Source organism: Nyctereutes procyonoides, unplaced genomic scaffold (genome assembly GCF_905146905.1).
Source record: "Nyctereutes procyonoides isolate TBG_1078 unplaced genomic scaffold, NYPRO_anot_genome, whole genome shotgun sequence".
NCBI lineage: Eukaryota > Metazoa > Chordata > Mammalia > Carnivora > Canidae > Nyctereutes > Nyctereutes procyonoides.
Genome location: NW_026575030.1, coordinates 4,299,687 through 4,327,521, shown reverse-complemented (window position 1 = coordinate 4,327,521; position 27,835 = coordinate 4,299,687). Strand labels below are relative to the sequence as shown.

Sequence of the window (27,835 nt, the reverse complement as noted above, 5' to 3'; positions counted from 1 at the left end):
ACAAGATGGTGAACACTTTGTAAATCCTTAAGCAGGAGAAAAATGTGCATAGCTTTAAAACATCATGGGACCAGCAGGCTTAACCTGCTCTTTATCACTTTGAAAGAACTTTAAACTTAATTTGCCTTCTGAGAACAAGCTGTGTCTCTGAGTGCAAATGTCTCTATAATATACTGTTCAGTTTTAAGGCATGATTTCATGTGGGATGGAAAGGATTTTGGGGTGGTTTTTCTTCTGCTACTTAGACTCATCTGACCTGGAAAGCTAACAAAATCTCCATGTGGTGAAAAGCAAGCTCATGACCAACATTCTATGTGAGAATGTTAAATCCCGACTGGACCACCTCCCATCGGGCAAAAAGTAATATTTCATTCCCTCAAACCTCAAGAAGTCACTGACTACTGGGCACAAAAGATAATCAGTGTATACTTATTCAATATTTTAAAAACTCACAACATTATTTGATAAGAATTTTTGCCCAAGTTTAGCATGTAGAACATCCTCTGGCAAAGCCATCAGAATGTTTTAGATTTGTACTTATCCCACTTCTACAAGGTACTCCTGATTAAACTTAGATTGCATTCTTATTAGCACTCATACAATTTAGTCCTTTGTAAAAATGTACGTTTCTATTTGCACTCTTCTTTTCTGAAGTCTTATCTCCTCTCTAGCAGCATTTACTCAATATTCCCTGAGCACTCTATGAGCAATAATAGTACACAGAGTGGGATTTGCCAAGCATGAATATTCCATAAGGATAGCAAGGATTCTGTAGTTCACTGACTCCATTGTCTTTGAAGGCAAATTTCAACATTAACACTGAGTTCTGTTCTTCCTTTGCAGAGCTGAGCAATAGTAGTAACCACATACTTTGAAGGTAATTTATATTCAGTGAAGAATTATTATTCACATAGGCTCAAAATTTCCTTACTCATTTGCATTTGTTCCTTCCCTAGACTCTCAAAGCATGTTGAAAGAAGGAGCCAGCCTATCCTTCAGGTTATATCAGCTAGAAGGATGTCAACAAGATACAGAGAAAATTAATTCATGGATGACTTTAAAAATAAGGCAATGGACTATAAGGTTGGACTTGGATACAGTTGAACATAAGGATCAGATTTTATTTGCCTTTGTATCCCAGTATGTAACACAACACCTGGTATGTAACATTTGTCTGATAAGTAAACATCTGTCAAAAGAGGAAAACATGGGTGGTCTAACTGTGGCCATTAGACCAAATATAGCCTTTTCTTATTTTGTGCAGTCCCTGAACATGTTCATGTACTGATATAATGTCTATGGCTACTTTCATGCTACAAGGCTTCTTGTCCTCAAAACAGATTGCTCTCTGGCTCTTTATAAAAATGTTTTCTAATGTCTGTGTAGGACGGTGCTTGAAAAAATGAAAAAAAAATCACTAGTCATGAGTAAAATTTTTTGTAGTTATAATGAAAGCACATACAAAATTTAGTCTTTTACTTTTTATTTACTATATCATATACCTATTTTCCATGATGAGGCCAAGTTAGTTGCATAGATATGTTATATATCTCTCTAAATATATGTTATATAGCCATCTCTCCCTAGCTACAGTTTCATGGTTGGGGGATAAGGAGACTCCCACATAAACTACAAGGTACTTTCATATCTGGCTCTCTCTAGTTCTGTCTCCCTTCCACAGCTGTACAATGTAGCTTTCAACATTAAAAACATGCTCACTTACTTAATTCTAATATATCTGAGTGCAGCAGAGAGACTAGACACTAAATTCTCCTCTTATAGTCAAAACTAGAAGACTCTGGGTCTTTGATGAACACTCACCATATAGTTCCTACTAGTAGGTTTAGATATTCATGTTTTTATACTCAAAAGTAATAAATATGGGCGGCCCAGGTGGCTCAGCGGTTTAGCTCTGCCTTCAGACCAGGGTGTGATCCTGGAGACCCGGATCGAGTCCCACATCGGGCTCCCTGCATGGAGTCTGCTTCTCCCTCTGCCTGTGTCTCTGCTTCTCCTCTCTCTGTGTCTCTCATGAATAAATACATAAAATCTTTTTAAAAAGTAATAAAATAAATAAAATAAAATAAAATAAAATAAAATAAAATAAAATAAAATAAAAAAAAAGCAGTTGCCACCTCTGCTAAAAGGAAATGACATCTCATTTTCTTCCCTGGTGTTCTTTTTCAAAACAGCCAAATTATGCCCACTTTAGAAATAGAATATGATAGAAAATTACAATGTATTTAGCTTTTTCTGCTTTTTACACTTGTAATCTGCTCACTGGAATGTTTATATAAAATAGAATATTAATTTTATATTCATATATTCATTCATTCCCCTGTAAAAAAAAAAAAGCTAAATGCCTAATAGGTGTCTACAATTAGGCTATGCATTGGAGACAGAAACACAAGTGAGATAGTTATAATACAGACGAAGTGCTTGGTGATGAGTTAAACTCTAAATCCTGAAGATAAGTCACAAAAACTAGTATCATATTTATACTAAAACTTAGTGTTGTACAAGCCTACAAATGCTGAGTTTTCATTTAAATGTAATACTGGTTCTGACCTGATCAGCTATATATTACGAACTCCAATTCTGTTCAAGTTTAGGGATATGTAGAGTCTCAGAAGGCCAGAACCATGAGTTTACTATTCTACTTGGGCTGCTAAAGCAAAAATAACTCCCCCATACTCCACTTGCCCCCAAGTTTAAAAATATATTACTGAATGAACAGAATGCAATACTGATGTGAGTGAGGGCAGCTGAATTCCACTGCTTCTCCAGTATATTAGTCTGTTCAAGTCCACTGGAATAAGCACATGTTCTTGGCCTCACAAAGCTTGTATTTCTAGGAATTGCAGCACACTAAGAATGCCAGTGTCCCTGGTATCCGTACAGATTCCAAATGAATTTCCCTCATCAGGTGATAAGGTGATAAAAATTTTGTGTAAGGACTGTCTTACACAAGTTTAGTCCTGGCATTCCAAAAGACATCTGCCTTTCTATCTTTGATAAATGTGAAGAAGCCATGGGGTCCTTCTACCTTTGCTTAGAAGCAAGGAAGTGTTAACTGACAGCATTTTGCATTTAAGGAAGAGTCTTGCATTATATCTCTTATAGCACTTGTGGGCAGCATCATAAGCAAAAAAAAAAAAAATGATGGAGAAGAAAACGTATACAGGAATATAATAGCTCATATCCCTTTTGGCTGAGATACTGTGGGTGGAAGGGGTGGAAGGACGGGGATATAGAGAAGCTGCACTTGGTGAGGCGGTTAAGTGGGGGCTCATGAAAGACAGACCTTTGTCCTATCTCAAACAGCAGGACATCCACCTTCTTAACTTTGTACTGGTTTCTCTCGTCTGTGGAGCCTACTTATAAGTCTACATCCAACAGGGCAAAATATGTCACAGCATTCAGACACATTATTCAGCCTGTGTTTTCTCTTGACTACTATGTCATGAAATATATTCTTATAAATTTGGAGGAAGTCTCTACGTCAGGGGAGTCCAGACCCCCTCTATAGCATCCTTTGTCCGCCCTGAGCTGCTGTTCCTTTTCATTCTTCTGATTGTAGCTGGGATGACAAATGCTGCCAATAAGATGATCAGTCCCTACTCAGTTATACTTTTGAGTCTGTCAGAGCTGTTTTGACCCTTCTGCTAGCTTTACATTTATCCATGTGCTTCTTGTGCTTCTTCAGTGAGAGGGAAGTAAAGAAGTTTAGAATTTCACTTCCATGTGCTGCCTGAGTTCCACAGACCAGCTCTGAAAGAGCTAGCTATGGATGCAAAGAATATAGAGAATCAAAATTCAGTTTAACATGCTCTGGGTTGGCCAAACACAATGAGAATCTCAAAGTTGGTACCCTAAGTTTAAAATAACCAAACTGAAAGATTGAACTGTAGAATTTTATGTAATTGCTCCTTGGGATGTTTGCAGATGATACACACTTATGCTCATTCCCCCGGATTACTTCTCTTACCTATATTTAAACTCATTAATAATAACAACTATGATTTATCAAGTACTTATAATGTTAAGGATATTCTTCTAAGGGCTTTACATGTATTAACTCAGTCCTCAGAGGAAGATCCTTTTATCGTTCCCATTCTACTTTTTATGGTGTGCAATCTGCAGAGAGATTAAGTAAACTGTTCAAGGTCACACAGCTAGTAAGTAGCAGCGCTGAGTAAATCCAGGTAGTGTGGTTCTGGAGAGCCCAAGCTTTTAATGACTAAGCTCCTTTGTTAGCCCCTGGGCTCATTATGCAGCAAGAATCTTCATTACTGTGTCATTATTTCATTGAGAAAGAGATGTTTTCACAGTGTTGCTGGAACACACATAGCAAAAATCTTACCATTGTCTACATTTTTGTAAAGTACATGACACTATTGAGCATCCAAATGCCAAGGAGTCCATACTGAGTTAAAAATGCCCTGTATCTCTCTTGTGCTTTTATTGTATCAGTTAAAGATGGATTTGCACTACATTTGGGCAGCAGAATAAAATATATGCATAAAAGAAACAGGGAAGGGATCCCTGGGTGGCTCAACGGTTTGGCACCTGCCTTTGGCCCAGGGCGCGATCCTGGAGTCCCAGGATCGAGTCCCACGTCAGACTCCCGGCATGGAGCCTGCTTCTCCCTCCTCCTGTTCTCTGCCTCTCTCTCTCTCTCTGTCTATCATAAATAAATAAATAAATCTTTAAAAAAAAGAGAAAGAAACAGGGAGCCATGAGTTATTTAGCTAAAGAATGTGGGTGAGGTGAGATGTGAGAAGATAACTAAAGATGGAGAAATGCTATGTGTTGACTTATATTGTCTGAATCCTTCCAGGGACACTGCCTCTCTCTTTTACCATCAAATCATGTGATAATCACCCCATACAATCATGTTATAAAATTTGGTTTATTTTTCACTGATGCTTTCATGACATTAACACGTATGCCCCGATTTGTCAACTAACATATTATAATACATTATGATATCTCAAACAAAATCAAATTTTCCATGGGAAACTCCATTTACCTTGATACTGTCAGTAATACATCACTCAGTATAGCATCTGATCTAAAGAGAAAGCAAAAACAAGCAGCCCCATGTTCTTTCCAGAGTGCCTAGCAGTTAATCATATTCTGATGCAAATCTACTGGAGAATTTTTAAATGCCAAGTCAAGCATGACTGGACATCAAAGATTATAAACCTTTGGGGGAAATCCATATTAACATGGAAGAGTGGAGCCACTCATATTATTTTAGCATTCTAGAACACTCATCTGACTTAAAGATTTTTTTTTCTTTGAAAGGAAAGATGAATGGGCATATATCACTTTGGGCAGAATTCTCCAGAAACTATAATCTACAAGTATTGCATTTATCTGAAACTCTGTATTTTATTTAAAGGTCGTGGCTGTATAATTCTGACTTTAGCAAGCAGAAATATTTTTCAAAAATGTGGCCTAATTTTATTGTTCATCTTTAAATATTCATTTCATATTTGATGGGATAGAAATCTGAAATTCAAATTACTGCCTTTCCCTTTATTCTTAGCAAAATCATCTAAGAGTGAGAGTTGCAGTTCATTTATAACAAAACAGAAATAAAATAAACTTCATAATTCAACAAGAGCTAATTAAAATTATTTGAAAGCCTAAACTTGTAGGTGAGTAAACTGTAAATTCTAGTTGCATATCTCAGATTCTTTACGAGTGACTTTAAGGAAATTATTCACCTACTAAGTCATTGAATCAGAAAACTGAAAGGGACCTCCTACATAAACCCTCCTGTTACTGATGCGGTCTGGAAAGTTTCCTCAGCAAGAACAAGGGCACTTTCCAAAAAGTTACAAAGTTAGGAATAAAATTAGAGTCTACTGTCTCCAAGTCCTTTGCACTAAGAAACACTTGGCCAAGCCACAATAGATATTGAGTAAATCTTTCTAGATCTCATGTCCAAGATCTAGCCAAGGTACCTTGTCTCAAACCCAGGATCAGAGTTGCAGGTGACAGTGGGTCACTGCAGGGTCCTTGATTTTTAGTAAGACAGTATTCACACAAATCTCCCTTTCCAGAGTATCTAAGCAGAGGTCAGTGAAAAAAATATAATTATTTAAATAAATAAACAAACAAATAAATAAATAAATAACAACAAAATAATAAAATAAAATAAAATAATAAAATAAAATAAAATAAAATAAAATAAAATACAGTATCATGATTTTCTCCAGAGAACACATGTAGATGTTAATATTAAGCACATTTGATTTGAAACCTCTTAGCATAAATGTCCATCTCCTGAAGATAGTGGTCAGGCAAGAAACATGGCATAACCTACTCATGTCCTTCTCCTTTTTCTTCACTCCTGTATCAGTTACCTAGAGTTGCTGTAACAAAGTACCACTAACTGAGTGACCTAAAAGAGAAACTTACTCTCTCATGGTTCTAGAAATTTGAAGCCAAGATATTGGTAGGTCATGTTTTCCTGAAGGCTCTGAGGGAGAAATCTGTTCCATGCTCTTTCCCAGCTACCTCTAGTGGTCACTGGCAGCCCTGGGTGTTGCTTGGCTTTTGGCTGTACTGCTTCCATTTTTCCATTTGCACATGGACTCCTTCCCTGTGGATATGTGTACTTAGGTGTCTCTAAGTTTTTCTCTCCGTATAAGGATACTAATCATTAGATTTAGGGTCCACCCTAATCCAATGTAATCTCATTTTTGCTTAATTGCCTCGGGAAAGTTCCTGTTTCCAAATAGAGAGGCATTTATAGTACTGGAGATTAGGACTTCAGCATATCTTTGCTGGGGGCCAAACTTAATCTGCCAGAGCTCCTAATATATGACTTTTACTTTTCATAAATGGAACACTGCTATAGGAGACAGTGGATGGGCTCTTGGATAACTGGTTTTTGAACCAATCATCAATGTTTAGCCAACTCATAAAAAAGAAAAATAGAATATCCGGATCTGATACCAAACCCAATTTGGACCGGGAATTTTTAAAACTCAGAAATGAGGCACCATCCCTAATATGTCAAACCATGGCAGAGAGCAGACACTAGTTTCAGTTAAGTGGGTCTTTCCATCACCCTTAGTACGATTCATTGGGTCATTCACTGCTAAATTTTGTGTTTTACATATTTCTTTACTAGAGAGTTTTGAACTATCCATAATCTCTTATATCTGTTTATCTGAAAGGGACACTGAGACCCTCCAGCTACACACATTCCCTGGTCAGAGGCATTTCAAGAGGTCTGACACAAATCACTGTCCATATTCTAGAAGGCTTAATAATTTCACTCAATATCAGGTTTAAAAAAACAAGGTATACATGACAAGCTATGGGATACATCTGGAGATTGATGTTCAATACATCCTTTATTCTTGTTGTAAAAGTCTGCTTATCTTTTCCACTTTTTGTGAGTGATTTTTGAATGCCATCATGTATGGGTATATGTATGAATATGATAGACTGTAATTTCTTTAGGGGAAGAAACCTGATACATCTTGGTAAACTTTAGCAATGATATAACATCTTGCACATAACATAGCTTTAAATAATATTTACAGAGTAAATAAATGTATGAGTTTTTAAGCCCAAACTGATTACACATGAATCAAATTGTACTTGAATTTCATAAAACACCAACAAGCTGAACAAACTTTTCACATGCTAATACATCTGATCAAGGCATTACTTAATGAGTTGGTCTCACATTATCATGCACAAAAAAATTTATCAAATTTAGTAACATGCTATTTGGTAAAAATAATATGTTGAATAATAATTATACCTTTCTTCTCACAATGGGTTATTCTTAAACTATGTTTAAAGAAACAATTATTTTTAGTTTATGACTTTAAATTATAGAGAAAAGAAAAAACATTGAAAATAATGTGTATATAGGTCTGGCAAGCTGATTTGAGTAAGTGTACAAAACTCCAATAATAGCAACTAATAACTTATGTGGCCATAGTGTAAGTTATCAAATTAAATTATGACCAGTTAGGAAAAAGTGCACTGAAATGTTTCGATTTAAAACATTTGGGGGGAAATGCCAATTTCTGGTCAACGTTAAGTTTAAAGCTGACAGAAATCCTTTAAGAAAAAAAACAAAAAACAAAACAAAACAAAAAAACACTAGTGCCTATTAATGACCACAGGGAAATAAAGAAAGATCTTGGAAATACAAATAGAATTGTGTATATTACAAATTTTCTGATAAAATTTTTATTATATCTTTGGATCTTAACAGGTGTAAGTCTGGGCCTATGAAGAATTACCAGGAAACTGAAATTATACATTAACCTTCCTGGTTTGGAGACCTGGTACCAACTCCATGGGCCCTTCGGATCCCTGAAAGGTCCAGGTTTACAATCTTCCCATAAGCAGAGTCTTGTTTCCCAAGTTTTTCCACAAAGAGTTTGAGGTAAAAACAATGTTTATATACTTGATTTTATCTTTGTTTCTGTTGTTGTTTGCTCTTTTTGTTCGGTTTGCTTTTGTTTTTATTTTCTCTTAACTTGGTTTGACCTCTTAGGCTGAATAACCCTTTGTACTTAAGTCTTTAAAACCTTTACCTTTGGAGGACATCATTCTGTTTGCAAAATACAAATGGAATTAAGCTATCATGAGACAGCTTGTATGCCTTTCTTCTCTATTATAATTATAATTAATTACTACATTCTCATCTACTCATTCCTACTATTCTTCTTCATAGAGTCTCCTGCACCACACACATCCCACACCACTCACATCCATGTACAAACACACTCTATAATTTTAAACAGAAATATTTGCTTATTTCCCACATACCCTTATCACTAAGCACAATACCATAACAAGTGTTGAATTACACTTGGGTTCCTTTCTCCTTTTGTAGGCTATGGGAACAATAGATTGGAGGTATTTACTACAAGATGGTTCGCTTTCAGGGCATCAGTGATAAGCAATTTATGTGAACATTATTTTTCCCTTCTCTGTTCAGTTTTATCTTCTTCTCTTTTGTAAATCATTCTTTCCCCTGCCCTAAAAAAATATATGACCCCCTTTCTTTCTGATCTTGTTCCATAAATTTTTAGAGGAACTTATTACATATCTAAATTTTAACAAGAGATAGATCCCAAAAGTCAGGAAGAAAATAAGGATTTCTAAGACTCCAGACAAAATCTTTGAGTTATCAGATGATTAATTTTTGACTAGTTCAATGAATTTAAATACTAAGAATGTTTGCTAAAAATTGCTCATTTTTAGAATTTCAAAGACCTATAAATAACACTGAATCACACAATATCCAATTATTCCTTCAAAGGAAGTATGCTCCCTATATCATCACACCTTTGTGAAGCCCACATAAACATATAGTATTATGTCTTTAAACTTAGTATTTGGGACTGCAGAATTTGACTGGAAGCTCTATGTTTCTGACTAAGAAATTTTAACAAGATTCTCTCCTTAACAGAATTATGTCCCGCTCTCAGCAGAGTCAGAAATAATGGAATTGCTCATTAAAAATAATGAGATGCCTTTGTAATGAGTCTTGATCTATAGCTTCTGTCTGTGAAACATCTTTTCAATGAAAAAAAAAATAATTAGATCCTATGGAGGTCTCACCTTGGAATATACAAGGTAACCTCAAAACCACACTTAATTATGTCAACTGCATACTTTAAGAAAAATCTTACCAAAAAGCAGATTGACTAGGAAAGGTAGCTTCTTTTGACGAAACAATGGACCTCAGGGAGAAATAAAACAACCAAGAGGACACTGTCACTATTTTGCTCCCATGAACCATCATAACACTTTTTTCCTAAAGAATTTACTCTGACAGAAAATGGAGCACTAGTCAATGAAGGGTTAATCTCATTTCTCAACCCATCAGACACTTGCACTCTTCAAACTTCTAAATGCACTTTTCTTGCTTTAACTGCTTCTTTCATGCTGTGAAAATGGAACATAATTTTTTTTACTGAAGCCATACAGAAGTTTAGCAGGCAATTTCTTTAAACACTACACATTTTTTTCAAGGGCTAGTGCAGTATAGCAGTAACTAACTTTCCTATTATTTCTAAAGGTACTGGTTGCCTATGCCATTCAACATCTTGTTCTTTGTTTGAAGCCTCCATTTCCAAAGCCATTAATGGCAAGTAATATCACTTTGTGAATAATAACCAGCACAATAATGGTTACTATATAAGTACTGATTATGTTCTATTCATGTTATATGCTTACCATACATTCTCTTATTCAGTCTTTACAAAAACCCTATGAGGTAGGTATTTTTTTCTTTAAGATTTTATTTATTTATTCATGAAACAGAGACAGAGAGAGAGAGAGAGAGAGAGAGAGAGAGGCAGAGGCATAGGTAGAGGGAGTAGGCTCCCCGTGGGAAGCCCAAAGTGGGACTCAATCCCAGGACCTGAGCCAAAGGCAGGTGCTCAACCATTGAGCCACCCAGGCATCCCGAGGTAGGTATTATTATTCCTGCTTTGTGTATGTGGCACTAGAGATCCAAGAGTATTAATCACTTATCTAACATCTAACATCAAGTTTGTGACTAGAGGATGGCTCAGAGAGCGGGGAAGTTGGGGAAAAAGGAACCAAAATTAACATTAATTTTTTAATTCCACATCCACTCCTTAGAAAATAGGACTCACACTATTATCCCCTCCCCTTAAGATGTTTTCACTTATGAACTGGTTCAAAGTCTCACCCAATCACTGCAGTCCATAAGCCTTTCCCCTTCTAACTACGTCTGACTTTAGTAGGATTGGCCAAGCAAATTCAGGGCCTCCATAACCCAGTTCCTGGCAATTCAGTACTGCTATAGCATCCACAACTTTTCAAGAGAAAAATTCATTTTCTTATGAATCCTGATTTTTTAAATATTGGTTAAATTTTTCAAAGGCACATGTGCAGGTCAGACCTGGCCCAGAGGCTATCAATATATATAGTCTGCTTTAAATTCTGCTACAACACTTGCAGGCGACGTGATTTCTGAATTGTCCTCTCTACAGTTTGGGCTCCTGGTTCCACAGACTGTTTTCATCACTTTACAGAATTTATCCCTGCTCTTTGCTTCTCTCTTCACTTTTAAGTGATCACAAATCATTCACAGTGGCAGCTACATTCCAAATCTTAGCACTGAATATTCAAGACAATAAAAGGAGTCAAATGTTATATAACTAGGTGAGTCATTTAACCACATGTGGCTCATCTGTAATCTAGTTAGGCTGCTTACCTACCTGGGGACCCAAGTGGGCACATGAACATTTAAAATTTTTAATCAAACACAGTTTATTTGTATGTAGAAAAGTGGTAAGTCTTTGTTGGAATGACAGTTGGGATGGTAAGGGCAGGTTAAAAATGGACCAGATCAGAATCATTTATTTATTTTTTAATTCCCTAAAAATATTTGAGAGATAAATATTGATTATTCCACAGTGAGACTGAACAACAGTGAGAAGAGGTACTATGTCACCACTAATAACATCAACCAGACTATGGGAAATAGACTTGGAAGTCTATAGATTCCTCCAGGAGATTTAGCATCTTTCTAGCTGACTATTTTATGATAGAAAAAGTAACTATTCACTACACAGAGAAGCTGGTATACAGGCATCCCCACAGAGAATGTTCTTTTAAATCACAAGCACTTTATTTAGTCCACAGAGGTCTGAAGACTGGCTAAACCCTACACACAAACTCAAAACTCCCTACTGACCAATGACAGAGAATCCCCTTGGCTTCAGGCCCTACTAAGCTGTATTTGGCTTTAAGGTTAGGATAGAGATAAAGAAAGGCTCTGTCTTATTGAAGCATTGTTGACAATCTGTTGTCAGCAGAAGTCCCCTTTGGAGTATAGGACAGATGCGAGGAAACAATGTTAAAACAAAATGACCTTTCATAGGGCCAGTGAACTTGTTTCTCTTTTTACCCTTTCCTTCCCTGATTCACACCCCTGCTATTAGGAAGTATATTAGTTTCCAGGGCTTCTGTGACAGATTACCACAAACTGGTTGACTTAAAAACAATAGAAAGGTATTGCCACAATTGGGAAGAGCAGAAGTCCTAAATCAAGGTGTCCACAGGGCCAACTTCTGCCAGAGGCTCTATGGAGATTCTGGTCTTTGCCTCTTCCAGCTTTTGGTGCCAGTCATTCTTTGGCTTTGACTGTATCACTCTAGTCTCTGCCTCTATCTTCACATGGCCTTCTCTTCTGTGGCTTCTCCTCTTCTGTCTCTTATAAGGGCAATTTGTATTAGATTTAGTATGTACAACATAATCTAGGATGATCTCATCTCACGGTCCCTAAATAAACTACATCTGCAGTCTTTCCAAATAAGGTCATATTCATGGGTTCCAAATGTGGACATATTTTTTGGGAGGTCATCATGCAAGCCATCACAGGTAGAGAATGCACCAACATACACACACACACACACACACACACACACACACACACACACACACACTCTTCTAATGAGAGAGAAGAGAGAAGACACCCAGAGGCAGCAGCCTGAGCTCTAGGCTGGTGACACAGAGGTTTCCTCCCTTGTACTCTGTATTCACAAGATTTCAGAATACAATGGATTTAGGCTGAATCTGGAGATTGTAATTCTCCTTTTCACCCTAATATCTATGAGAAAGTGGGTCCTCCTTAGAATCTCTAAAGAATTAAATTTCTTTCAAATGCTTACTTTGGAAAAATGGATCAGGGCAGAGTATATTTGGGGAAAATGCACTTGGCATTTATAGAACATAAAATCTGACAGGTATCATCAATTAGACATCCACTTTAGCACACCTTCAAATAGGTGTTTGGCAAATAAAAGTCAACCCAACTAAGGAAGCTGAAATATGTGCAGGCCATGTGGTTTAAATGATTAAATGAATCTAATGCACCTGCTACTTAGACAATCTCTGCTCATCAGCTTGGTCTCCAAACACATTCTATGGGACTAATTTAATGCCAACTACTGGGAATAAAGCAAAATCTTATCTTTGCAATGGAAATAACCTTCTCAACTAAGGCAAATAAGGAGTTGGAGAAAGCTCATGGGCTTTAAGAAAATCCCTTTGGGGCAGCCCCAGTGGTGCAGTGGTTTAGCGCCGCTTGCAGCCCAGGGTGTGATCCTGGAGACCTGGGATAGAGTCCCACGTCGGGCTCCCTGCATGGAGCCTGCTTCTCCCTTTGCCTGTGTCTCTGCCTCTCTCTCTCTCTCTCTCTCTCTCTCTCTCTCTCTGTGTGTGTGTGTGTGTGTCTCTTATGAATAAATAAGGCTCTCTTACAATGTGTCTCTAGAAGCTTCATTTGCTTTTTTGCTAACAAACCTGCTTATTTAATGAGGTAGAAATTACATACTTAGTCTGGTCCAGTCTGGAGAAATTGGATGCTTTCTCCATAAAATCACTTATAATCTTAAACCTATGGCTTCCAAGTAATTTCGTATGCATGGGAATCTCTCAGCACTCCCTCTTCCTTTCTACTTTGGAATCCTGAAAGCATTATTGGATGTGTGTCCTTTAGTCTTGTTTCACTTTCCCAGTCTCATCTGGGACTCATCTGTCTACCTGTCTTTCTCATCCTTCACTTTCCTCGACCATGTTTGTTCACAGATGCCCAAATTCTTCCCTAATAGCTATGCTTCCTGGATTGTAAACACCTGTAAGACTAGCAGCACCTCAGATACCACCCCACATTCACTATCTGCATCTTAACTGTAAGCACAGTATGGTATGGATGCACTCTCTAACTCACACCTGCTTATTAAGTTATGATGCTTGCTTTGGTCTGGCCTCATAGCAAGCAAGTTTTCTTGTTCTAAATTCCACTTATTCATCCACTATTTGTGTAGAGCAATGGATTTTAACCCTAGCTGCACATTAAAATCACCTGAGTTGTGGCTGTTGTTGATTTTTTATTATTATTAGAAAAGCCCCACTCCTCAGAAACCTGAATCTAATTTGTCTGGGATTAAGCTCAGGCACAGTCTTTTTTTTTTTATTCATTGTTTAACTGTCAGAAGGAAACTCTAATATACACCATATCAACCACATTTGAAAACACTGTCACAGGATAATAGTTTAAAGTGTGGTTCCTGAGTTAGCAGCATCAGCATCACCCAAACTTGCTGGAAATGCAAATTCTCTGCCTCCATCCCTGGTTTTCTAAACCAGAAATTCTGGAGGTGGGCCCAGCAAGCTGTTTTTACAAGCCTTCCAAGTGACTGTGATGAGATTTAAAGTTTGAGAAACATTGCCATCAAATATCTCTTGCCACTTGCTCAAAGTTCTATGGAAGGCATGAAAACAAATAAAATCTGGTCTTTACCCTGGAATAACAAAAATTTACTTGGAGAAAACACTTGGAACTATAGACAGATGAAAACATGACATATACTTTCTGAGCCCTGTAATTCTAGTCAGAATGTAACTAAACACAAGCAAAGTGCATGTGAATAGAAAAAACAAAAACACAAAAGCAAACACAAAAACAAATTAACCTATTACTCCCAAGTGGAAGGATTTCTGTAGAAAGAGGAAATTTATGCAGGTGACACGACATAAACAATAGAAGGGAAAAGGGCATTTAGGTCTAGGTTGGTTTATTAGGAGATAGGCCAAACAAATAAACAGGTAGTAGTCAGACTACAGAGAAACTTGAATGTCAGTCTAAGTAATTAAGGTGTCTCTAAAAAAATATCAGAAAACTATTTAATGAGTTGCAGTTAGCTCAATAAAGGGAAGGAAGAGGACAGAAATATTCAGGCATTGAAAAGAGCATGTACAAAGGCCCTGAGACAGGAAAAGCCATGGCATCTTCAATAGAATCTCAAATCCGAGATCACGAAGCAGTCATTTAAAATGCAAGGTCAGAGCTCACCTGGGAAGCTGATTTTGTAGAGGACAGACTGATAGGAATTATGACCTTGAAAATGCAATTGAATTCTAAGAGACTCCTGTCCTGATTATAATTAATAGAATTCTCCCAACTCTTAGGGCCTCCTTTATTCCTCATCCATCTAATTTCTTTGTTTAAATGTAAATTAAGGGGATGCTCTGAATAACTAAAAAGTTGAAAGTAGGGAAATTTTTGTGATACAACACAACCTCGAAGGTTGCCACAGTAGTGAAGTGTTGAAAAACAAATTTAATGATGGCTGCATGGCATTCTTCATTTGCAACTATAGTTTCCTTTTAGTATCACATCCTGGGCTCATTCCCAATGCCATAAAAAAGAAAATAAAATGTAGTAGGCACTTGATGCCTTTTTGATCCTTCACAGCCATCTTTGCCCTTCTAAGTAACAGAACTCCAAATTTTCCCTACCCTACAGTCCTGACAGCACATGCTACCTACCAAAACCCTCTTTCTGGATCTCAGGTAATGTATTCTTAGATGATAATTCAAGATTAGAGCTTCGAACTCAGGCCTGGACAATCAGAATGCCATACTTCCTTGCTCATAGGGTCTTATTCTGAATGGCCCTAAAATACTAGATTGTGGAACATGATGAACTTATTCTAATTTTTTTATGAAAAAGAAAAATAACTTGACAGCATTTTTTTAAAAGTGGTGCAAAGAGGCAGAACTTAACCTCCTAGCTATCATAATATCCGATATATAGCAATTAAAATAGAATGATATTGGTTAAGCAATAGTCAAAAAAAATCAATGGAATAGCAAAGAGAATTCAGAAACAGAATCACACATGTGGAATTTATATATGTAAGAATATCCTTGAAAAATCAGTAAGGAAAGCAGAACCAGTTTTAGAAAAATGAAGGATTTTATAAATAATGTTGGAAAATTACAGTAAGAACCCCACAATATAGCAGTCCAAAATTAAATTTTGGATAGTCTAAAATGCTAAACACAAAATCTTATAAAATAGTCTCTTTTAAATTTTTGCTGCCTATTATAATCATCTGGTAACCTTTACAAAAAAAATCCCAGGATCCATTACATTACCAAGTAAGTATCTGTGAGGGTGGGACCCAAACATCAGTAATTTTAAAGCTTCTCTGGTTTCCAATGTATAACAAGTTTGAGAACCACTACTGGTTAATAAAGAAATATCCTCCTGGTCTTTCTAACAGTCAAAGCAAAAAATAGGTTAATAGTAACTGACAAAGTTTCATTAAAAAAAAAAAAAAGGCCACATGGGTCATGGCTGGCTCAGTCAGTAGAGCGTGTGACTCTTAATCTCGAAGTTTTAAGTTCAAGCCTCAGGTTGGATCTGGAAATCACTTAAAAATAAAATCTCAAAAAAAAAAAAGCCAAATGTTCAGGAAATTTACCAGTTTTCCTGGTGTTGAAATATAGGGAGAAATATCATCACTTTAAAACTTCATAAATTAAGGATGCCTGCGTGGGACAGTGGTTAAGCACCTGCCTTTGGCTCAGGGCGTGATCCTGAGGTTGTGGAACTGAGCCCTACATTGGGCTCCCCGCAGAGAGCCTGCTTCTCTCTCTGCCTGTGTCGCTGCCTCTCTGTGTTTCTCGTAAATAAAGTTTTTAAAAAACTTCATAAATTGGGGCACCTGGGTGGCTCAGTGGTTGAGCGTCTGCCTTTGGCTCAGATCATGATCCCGGGGCCTGGGATCGAGTCCTGCATCAAGCTCCCCACAGGGGGCCTGCTTCTCCTGCCTGTGTCTCTGTGTCTCTCATGAATAAATAAAATCTTTTAAAGAAAACTTCATAAATTAATAGCTCATTCTATAAACTTATTACATTGAAATGGCTTTATAAAACTAATACCTTTGCAAGTTGTGCTTTTCCACCCTTAACACTAGTTAAAAGGTTCCTAATTGCTTGGCCATGGACTAGTCAGGACCAGGATGATAGATAGATCCTCTGTAAACAGATCCAATTTATCTTCTATACACAACCTGAGTTATCTATTTGGATGAACAGTGGCTACACCATCATCAAAAACAGTTAATTTCATCAGTGTAGACATACCGGTCTAGTTATCAATTTTCTGTATCATTTAGCACTGGGTATGCCTGAAACCAGAGCCTTAATGCACAGGTTTTGGACTTGAAACATATCGACCATTTCTCCTTCCTAGCCCTGTAGATCATGTAATCCTTTCGCCCTGAGTTTAGACATAACATCTGAATCTTTCTGTTATAAGCTCCAGGCTGTCACTATCAAGAAATTAGAACTGGCATATAAATTGAAATACACTCACAGGAATTTTCTGTTTCATTGTGACACAGGGAAGGAGCCACACTGTAAGGGTTAATCCAGCGGGAAGGGATACTAGAAATATGGGCTGAACCCCTGAAACTGGGGAAAGATACTGGGGTGAAGATGGTACTTCAGGAATTGATGATCTACATCTAAGACCAAGATTCCAGAAGGAAGAAACCAGGTATCAAGAACTGTGAAGAGTCTGACATTTACCAGTCATATTCACAAAATTAGCCTGCTAGTTTCATAGGTGTTCAAAGAAAATATGAGACTCCTGGATCAGAGACAAAGGACTCTCTTGATGAGAGCACAGGAGGGAGCATGAGGTTTGTGCTCATATCAATTGCCCTTGTCCCTCAGCTGCCACGGGGAGAGTGGGTAGGGATCATGTGGAGGTGGGCCTAGGGGATGCTGTGCACACAGTAGATTTGTGCCAGAGCTGAGGAGCCTTCAGATTATAAAACACCCAATCTATGAAGGGTACCACAAACAAACCTGTCCAACTTTTACCCTGAGGGGTGCATTACCATTATTATATTGCCCTCTGCCCTGGAGGGGAGAATACTTCTATTTTCCAAGGTTATCTGCTATACAAACATTCTTAGAAAGATAGTATAAGGAAATACCAGAAAGGCAATGCAGAAAAACCATGGCATCCTAAGGGAGGGTTTGGGGTGTGCCTGGTGTCTGATGGCAGCAGTTGCCCTTATCAATGCAAAGTTAAGGCTCTTGCTTTTGCCCACCTGGCTGTTTTGGACAAGATGTCCAAAGGACACATGTTGGCAGATGTTGCTGCCATCATAGGTGTCTGAGATACTGTGTTTGGAGAAGTGGATCTGTGAGCAGGGGAATAGCATTTGATGTCCCTGCCTGTCTTCTTCTCTGTGGAGCCCAGCCATCACTGGAAAGCAACTGTGTGTGTGTATATATGTGTGTACATCAGCAGGAACACTTAGCACCCAGGCTTACTGTGCATGTACTAGAGAAAGAGAAGTTATAATAAATTAACCGCCTTCTTGTTCCCACCCCCCCCATAAAAAAATAAATAGATACCATGGAAATTACTCCCAGATTGAAGAACAGGGAGATAGCAGATAGGACACCAGAATAAAACAAGAATACAAGAAAAGAGACAAAAATTTAATCTTAGTTAATACAATTAGCAGCCCACATTATATCTCAGTTTTACAAGACTGATGACTAATGAATTGGGTTTCTACTTAGAGAAGTACTGTGTGAGTTTAGGATGCAACAGGAATTTCCTATTAATGTCCTTACCCTACAACCAGACTCATCATAAGTCTCTAAAGGTAGAAAAAAGGTAAAGCATTATACATTTTTACCTGCTGCACAGGAAATTCGATAGATTTGCTTCCCAAATATACTTCAATTGTCCTTTATGGATTTCATTACAGATGTACAACCCACTAAGAACATAGCCAAAGGATATCGTTATTATCTGATGCCTTACAATTCTAATTAAATTAGTCACTTTAAGAACATTGGGGAAATTCCCTGGCACTAAATGGCTCTGGCACTTTCCAGTCTTGGTTAGGTCAGCACAGAGAACAGCTGGAGAAGTGAGGGTACAAGGATGTGCTGATTGCAAGTCAAGGAACCTGAAGAAAATCTAAATTAAACACACTCAACTTCTGCTTACTTGGAGGGACAGCCAATGGGAAACGGGCCTCCTGAGACAGGTCAAGCTGTAACAGAGGAAAAATAGAAATATGGATACCTGGAGCCATTCCATAAGCTTCCCATGAACTTTCCTCTCATTCACAGCTACCCTTGCTGATGGGGAAATAATGTTCAGTTTGCGAGCCCCAGAATGCTATTGAATATATTGTGAGGCAATAACCACAGATAATTAAAAGATGATGTGGGATCCCTGGGTGGCGCAGCAGTTTAGTGCCTGCCTTTGGCCCACGGCGCGATCCTGGAGACCCGGGATCGAATCCCACGTTGGGCTCCCGGTGCATGGAGCCTGCCTGTGTCTCTGCCTCTCTCTCTCTCTCTCTCTCTCTCTCTCTCTGACTATCATAAATAAATAAAAAAATTAAAAAAAACTAAAAGATGATGTCATGCCAAGGAACACAGTGTAGCAGAACACAAGCTGCAACTAACTGGCTAGAGGACCATAGACAAGGATCCCTCCTCCTTCAAATATCACTTTTCTCCTTGATAAAATGAGTCATTCACTAAATCTCTGGTATTTAAAATGTCTTTCTGGAAGGTGGGACAATTTCAAGGAAAAACCTGAAAGGATAACTTAGTAAAGGGTAGGAGAACAGGTTAAAGAGAAAGATCAAGAAACCAGATCTCACCTTTCCCTTCGACCAGCTCAGGTGGTATCTATTTTACATGTTTAATATACCTTAAAACTTAATTTTAGATCAGGGTCCTCTGACAAAATGAATTTAATAAACACTGGAATAAAAATCTCTCTGGTCTCTTCTATCATTAACCATCTATCAGTTTTGTGAAATTTCCCCCTAGTGGAAAACCAACAACCACACATATACATACACAACTAGGGGCCATAAGTCTTCAGAGAGTCAGAGTTTAGTTTCATATAACAAAGGAAAACTCCCTCGGTGACCCAGCAAGACTCATTCAGAGATTCAGACTCATAACCCTGAAAGGGAATCTCCCTGACACCTCCTGAAAAATAGATAGATTTTAATTGGAAATGAATAGTATTTTAGGGCTGTCTCCTTCTTCATTTATCTCTTAGGAAGAGAATTTAGGGATTGATAATGTGGAGATAGAGCCATGTCTAAGGCAGAGCCCATTAGATTACTTTACTCTTGAGGGGCTCTTTCAAATTACAGGAGCACTGAGACAGATGAGAGAATCCAAGGACAGGAGTACCCAAGACTCCTGCACATATGGCTTGCCTTCAGGAGGTCCATCACTAAGGCAAAGCAGGTGAAATGTCTCTCAACATTTATGTATTCCCACCATTTTGACCCCCTCTTCAGTTCTAGATTCTCATTTTAAGTAAATGCTTTCTCCATCCAATTTTTCTCATCCATTTGCAAAAAGAAGGGAGGATGGGAAACCCATTTGGTGTGACTAGAGAGTCATGTGCCACTAAGGGCTGGCTTGATATGCCACTGACTCTGAATGGATACAAAACTAATGTTTTTATTCTCATTTAGTTCTTTTTTTCAGGGCACCTGGGTGGCTCAGCGGTTTAGCACCGCCTTCAGCCCAGGGCCTGATCCTGGAGAACCGGGATCGAGTCCCACATCAGGCTCCCTGCATGGAGCCTGCTTCACCCTCTGCCTGTGTCTCTGCCTCTCTCATGAATAAATAAATAAAATCTTTAATTCTTTTTTCAGTTTTTCTAAAAAGGCCTGGATTTAAAATTAAGAAGAAATTTTGATTTGTTTCACAGATGCCATAAAAGCTAGAAATAGTAAAGATTCTGTTACGGAAGGAATATCTATATTAAGAGCGGTGGCCCAGTGAACTTTATTAAGAAGACCAGTGTATAAACAAGAAAGTCACACAACAGGGTAGAACCTTCTGTCCCTATGCCATAGACATAGAACTCAGACCCAAAAAGTTGTAGCACTGTGTCCCAAAAGTCAAAGACAACCTCAAAATCAACCTGGAAACATCCTAATTGGCTTTTACAGAGAGAAAAAATTGACCCAAAATATGTTATTCATCTTATAAGAGAGGTAGGATATATTGTCAGTTATCATGATATAACCTGAACAAAAACCAGTGATGCAAAGCAAAAGTCCCAAGAAATAGATTTCCATGAAAAATTCCTCAAAAATCCACATCCTGTCACCTTATATGATCTTCAGCTATCTTGGCTTGTGGATTAGGCTAATTCATTTTTTTTAGGGCTTACCTCAGGAGACTTGATTTAGCTATAAAAATAATAAGTAGATAGCAAATAAAAGTATATCATATAGGGAAAAATAAGCTCTCTGGGTAGCGCTTTTAATAAAAACAGTTTGGAATAATTCACTTAGAAGAAAAAAAGAATGTACACTACTACATTCAAGGCCAGGTTAGTACACCTCTTAAATGAAATGAGTGTCCTGGACTTCTCCTTCATGTCACTTATCACAATTACAATACCTCTTGGGGATCCCTGGGTGGCTCAGCGGTTTAGCTCCTGCCTTCAGCCCAGGGCATGGTCCTGGAGTCCTGGGATCGAGTCCCACATCAGGCTGCCTGCATGGAGCCTGCTTCTCCCTCTACCTGTGTCTCTGCCTCTCTCTCTCTGTCTCTCATGAACAAATACATAAAATCTTTTTTAAAAAATTTTAATACCTCTTAATTTAGCAAGGAAGAGTCCGCATCTCGTTTTGACTACTTTACCACAAGAGTTTGCACATGTTAGGGCCTTAATTTGCATTTATGATAAGTACATTTCACCAAGAGAAAACAGAAAGTGAGAGGGGAGCTTTGTATCTTTGTATGCTTATACTTAAGAATCAGAAATCACTTGTCCTGTTTTTCCATTCACTCAATCAGGGAGATCTAAAATTATGAAAATCAGTAGCATGTCCTCTACCTTCAAAGCTACCACTGTCACCCTACACTAGGCAGGGAATTTAATTTGAGTTCCTTACTGAATAATTGTTGCCAACAAATATTGACTGACTAAATGAGGAAGACAGGCAGTTTTTTGAGCCTAGCTTTCTCTGAGTCAAACCAACAGCCCTTCTAGAAGGCTGAAACTGAGAATCTGCCTTCACATTAAAACCACCCCCACAGCTTTTGGGAAATACCAATTTCAGAGCCCTTCACCCAGAAACCTTGATGTGGCCAAGAAATAGTAATTCACTGACTTAGCCCTATCAGCAATGAGAATTAATCTCCAGTCCCATTTCAGGGAACTTGAGATTCCAAGTTATGAAGTGTGACAATCAGCAGAAAATAATCTCTTTTATAGGGAGATATTTAGAAAGACACGTATAGTTGGTGGCAAATCACACACACGCACATTTGCTTAAAAACTATATACAGACATGATCACGTGCATATGTATTCTGTGAAAAATTCTGTATCTGATATAAGTAGAGCATACTATATGAGTAAGTTTAGAAGAGCTGGCTTTGGTTAGTAAAATATAAGCAAAATAGTGAGAAGAAAGGCAAAGAGTATGGATCATCCACAAAAAAGGAAAATAAACCAGACAGATGGAATTTAACCAAGAAGAACAGAGGATCTGCCTATTACTCAGCACTACAGAAACCACTACTGGTTGTTCTCACTACAGTAAATCTTGCTCAAAGTAATAATATTATCTGAGAAGAGTCACAGGTCCATGAAGGAAATAGTAATCAGGTTAGGAATAAACATATGGTCTCGTCTACTTCGCCTTAGAGGAGGGTTTGCCACGGGCCTTTGGAAGGCTTAGTCAGAAGATAAAGAAAGAAGCTCACAGGAGCTAAACCTTGGGTCACAACTAAGAAAAAAGCTTCTCAAGAGAGCCATGAGAATGGGAGCATCCTACCCTCTCCTACACTGACATATGGCCAGAGTGAATGAGCTAAGTGTGCAACTACGCCGTCCCATTTGTTCTACTAGGTGATGCTGCTTTATGGGAGAGAGGATAATTAATAGCTTTTGTCAATTCGGGACTGTGTGCTTGCTTCCTGGAGCGACCTCTTGCCTCTGGCTACCACCAAGGAGTCTGGAAAACCCTTCATAAAGATGAGCAGGAAGTCAGGATTGAAACTAGGGTTCGACTGACCCAAGAGAATCTACTAGACGATCAGATTCTGAGTTGCAGCATTTCCTTCAGGGTGCTCATCTGGTGCCCCCTCTCCTCACGTGTCTGTCACCTTAGGGCAACTGCCCATTTCTTTCTTTGACCCTGTGCATCAGGCAACTCAGCAACAATGTGACTAGAACACTATAGAAGCACATTCCATGGGTTTCATGGGTCCCAGAAGCAGGTTGGTGTTTGCACAAATGAGTGTGGTTAGACTGAAATCTCTTGAGTTTATACTGCAACTTCTGTCTTCACACTCCGGGAAGAATTGTGCTATCCCCCCGTGAGGCTGCCAGTGATCTGTACGTCCAAGGACATCACTGAAAGGGAGAGAGATAACAGGGAACATGAAAACGTGGTGACCTCATTGCAAGTGTTTCCATATGTGATCCAATGAGCCTGGGGGTGTTTCCAGCTTCACACATACAAACCAACCTGTCCAACAAAGGTGTGATGGTTTCAATCTGCGTTAAGCAGGTGTTTAGTTAAGAAACACACTGGAAGTGAGGAAGGGTGTTTTTCTAGGTTAGGTGAATTCCTGACAGTGAGGCTTTTACTTCCTCACTGTGCTCTCCTGGTGATTTGTTCCTGCTGCTCTCAAGGCAGTCATTTCCTTTCCTGCGGCTTCCAGAGCCAATGACATGCCTACAGCCTGAGGGCACGTGCTCTGTCTGTACTCCCGCCTCTGCAGTGCCTGCCAGGAACAACGCTGGCATCTAGTAGCTGCTTAATGATGTAAAGAGGATGTGTTTGAAAACACAATCCTACTTAGTTCTTCGTTTAAGTTTTGCTTGTTTAATTCAGCTGGGAGGGAACTGCAATCTCGATAAACAAAACTTAGTCTTTAAAGTCAACCCATCTGGATCTGAATCTCAGTTCTTTCAAAATCTATAGTTGAGGGATCCCTGGGGGGCGCAGTGGTTTGGCGCCTGCCTTTGGCCCAGGGCGCGATCCTGGAGACCCGGGATCGAATCCCACATCGGGCTCCCAGTGCATGGAGCCTGCTTCTCCCTCTGCCTGTGTCTCTGCGCCTCTCTCTCTCTCTCTCTCTCTCTCTCTCTCTCTCTCTCTCCCTCTCTCTCTCGTGACTATCATAAATTAAAAAAAAATCTATAGTTGAGGAACTTGGGAAAGTCACTTCACTTTTTTGAGTATCCTCTCCAGTAAAACAGGGATGGTTCTCCCTAGCTTCCTTTCACACCAGAGAATGATTAAAACAACAACAACGAAAAAAAGAGGTCTTACATGTTAAGGAGCTCAGTAAACTAAAAACATTTGGAAGGCATTTTTTTTTTATCTCAAGCCATACATATGATTATTTCTTATATACCCCAATACTGTCCTCATTGGAGAAGGTAGCAGGATTTTCTTTTTATATATATTTTATTTATTTACTCATGAGATACACTGAGAGAGAGGCAGAGACACAGGCAGGGGGAGAAGCAGGCTCCATGCAGGGAGCCTGACGTGGGACTTGATCCCAGGACCCTGGGATTGGATCCTGAGACGAAGGCTGAGATGCTCAACTGCTGAGCCACCCAGGTGTCCTGATAGCAAGACTTTCAACTCCAAATGTATTTCAGTTCTGGGTGCAGGCCTATGTATGTGATTGTCAGCAAAGCAAAGGCTTAAAATTACCCCAAATAAAAAAGATTAGCTACATTCAGTGGTCATTAAGAAAGTAAATATTAAAGTGATACTTGAGTGGCTCAGTTGGTTAAGCATCCAACTCTTGATTTCAGCTCAGGTTATGATCTCGGGGTTGTAAGATAGAGCCCTGCATCTGGATCCACATTCAGTGTGGAGGCTGCTTGCTATTCTCCCTCTCTCTGCCCCTCTCCCTTCCCTCTCTCTTTGTCTCTCAAATAAATAAATAATTTTTTTAACAAAGAAACTAAATATTAAAGAATGAAGCACTGAGGCATTTTTTAAGCAAAAAAAAAAAAAAATAGGATCTGTTTCCACATTTTCCATACCTGGTGAGTGATGAAGTTGGTTTTGTGCCTTTGAGCCACTATGATTTAATTATGACCTATAAGCAGTACCAAAAGAGACAAAATATAATTTTACCCACTTTAATCTTTAGTTTGTAACCATTCTTTTTTAATCATTTGCTTCATTGAGCATTTACATGGTTAATTTCACTGAGTTATTCTAACTCCTGAATTGTGGGCTTTTATTGGGACTTTATAAAGTTCCTCATTAGAGAATACTAACAGTTTAAAATAGGTTTTAGTTGTGGCCAGAACCTTATAAAATATATAAATGGCATTGACTTCAAGTTAAAAAGCAAGACCTTGAGATCATTTTAAAATTTAAAATAATATTTTTAAGAACAATTTTAAGTAGCACCCACTTTGGCAACACCCACCAGGTCATTTCATCTGCCATTAACATAAATTTGGATCCTTTGGAGGTAGCTTCTGTGAGCAATGCCATTCATGCTCGATCTCTCTACTGGAAAATCCCATAAGAAAAGTATCTTCATTGCCTTACATAGCTGGGAAGGACACTGCTGGTCATGAATATTGAAAGCAGTGACAGGAACAAAGTGACCTATCAGGAAAAAAAAAAAGGAAGGTCTGAGTTGAAAAGAGAATGAGAAATGAATATAATAACTGGGTAACAACATGATGTGGACACAAAAATGAAAACAAAATTTGAATTTAGACAGACTTACTAGGAATACATCTTGGGAATATGACTTACCTTCCCTGAGCCACAATTTTGTTATTGTTTGTTTTGTTTTTAAAGATTTTATTTATTTATTCATGAGAGACAGAGACAGAGAGAGGCAGAGACATAGGCAGAGGGAGAAGCAGGCTCCCTGAGAGGAGCCTAATGCAGGACTTGATCCCAGGACCCCAGGATCATGCCCTGAGCCAAAGGCAGATGCTCAACTGCTGAGCCACCCAGGCATCCCCATTTTGTTATTGTTAAATAGAGATAATAGTAATCATCATCCCGGCTTCCTGAGAGAATTGAATGAGTTGACTTACATAAAATGTAGTGGAGGTTTACAATGTACTTAATCTCTTCTGTCTTTCACCTCTCCAAGACAGACAGAAAATTAAAACCAAAGAATGAAAGAAACCCTGACAGAGGTACAGAAAGTGTCAAACAGATCCTTGCACTTTGAGGCTCCTACAATGCTTAGCTCTTCTGGAGTATTATTAGGACAGAGGGGCACCTCACTCCTCTTCATTCTAAGACCAAGTTGACTTGATACTTTGTCTTCTGCTCCCCTTCCCTGTGGCACACCAAGAAGAAAAGAGGAAGAAAAGAGACACCCAGTTTATAGAGCCAAGGGATTCCCAAAGACACTTCTTCTCCTTATTCTCTATATGGTTGACTGGTAGAAATATTTTCAAGCTGGAGTTATCCTAGGTGTCCCCTAGGGGAGCAAGAGGTCCCCTGATGGTGACAAATAGGAAGGATAGAGATAGGAGAGTCCAGCAAATAACAGTTACAATCAGGGCTTTAGATGAGGCTGGATTGCTGAATTAAGGCATGGTTGGGTGTGTCCTCTTCTCTTGTGTATATTTATACTACACAAGAATCAGAGATAGTGTTGCATACACTAGGATTGAAGTAATTTACTTCTGAGTCATACAAAATAGAAGTAAAAAAAAAACAGATCAGCTTGGCATCTAATAAAATGGGCAAGGAAAATAAGATATTAGAATGAGAGAAGGCATTCTGAGGTCAGAGAGAATGTCAAATAGGATGTGACATTCCCTGGAACTTCAGACGCTAGCCAGCTTCCCAAAGCCCACCAAAGCATGTTTCAGTGAATGAGTCCCCCAGCCATCTGAGCCACTATCAGGCCCAGTTGCCAATCTTCCACATCTCCTCAGAGAATCTTGACTTAGGAAATCATTTGTCCATTACTTTTTCAAAATCCATTTAAGATCACAATGTGCTAATGGCAGAGACAACAGCAGAATTTGTGTACCATTCTATACAAATCAATGTTCTGATGACTATAGTCTATTTGTCCTATTTTTTCTCTGTCATCTCATTAGTTCCATAATTTCTTCAGGAACAGTGAAAGACATGACTTTCCAAAATATTTCGGAATCTTTGGCAGACTGAATTACATAGTACCTTCAGCAAGTTTTCATTCCAGATGTTAGCTGATTTCAGTAGAAATACATTTGAAATTTCATTTTCCCCCAAGGAGAAATATGTGGGATTTATAATTATGTTGCAAGTAAGAAAACAATCTATGATAGGGTAATAATTTGAAAAAAGAAAGAAAAAACTCACCTGATATCTTTAGAAGAACCCAAGACAGAATAAAAGCCTTAAACCTATAATATGTTTTTACAAGTTAACCAATGACTTGTTTTATGAAGTAAAATATTTGGTGCAGTTTCTATGAGCTGTTGGGCACTGGTATTTCACTGAGCAGCCTGTTCTGCATTATACTAAACTAAGTCCTTTGTGGGTTGAAGGAAGTAGTAAAAGTAATAGATCAGATGAGGTGGTTTTTCTATTGTGTTTTGTTTTGTTTTGTTTTGTTTTGTTTTGTTTTGTTTTGACAGAGTGAGCAGGGGGGAAGTCCAGAGTGAGAAGAGAGAATCTTAAGTGGGCTCCACATCCAGTGCAGAGCCCAACATGGGGCTTGATCCCATGTCCCTGAGATCATGACCTAAGCAGAAATCAAGAGTCAGCTGCTTAGCCAACTGGGCCACCCAGATGCCTCAGATCAGGTGATCTTCTTGAAGCCTTCAATGGTATAAGAAACTTGCCCTAAATAAAAATTCCCTTTCACCCAGTAATTGTCACTTATGTGACAAAAAGTATTTTAAAAACATGATTATCAATATTATGCATTTGGTTAGCCCTCTATTTCAAAGCTAAATATTTTAAATAAAACCTGCT

General features: G+C 38.4%; 1 pseudogene; it reads right to left on the bottom strand.

Annotated features, from left to right (window-relative positions):
• Positions 1-23,664, bottom strand: part of LOC129503999 (nucleophosmin-like) — a 191,539-nt pseudogene extending 167,875 nt beyond the window's left edge.
• Between the last annotated feature and the right edge of the window lie 4,171 nt (positions 23,665-27,835).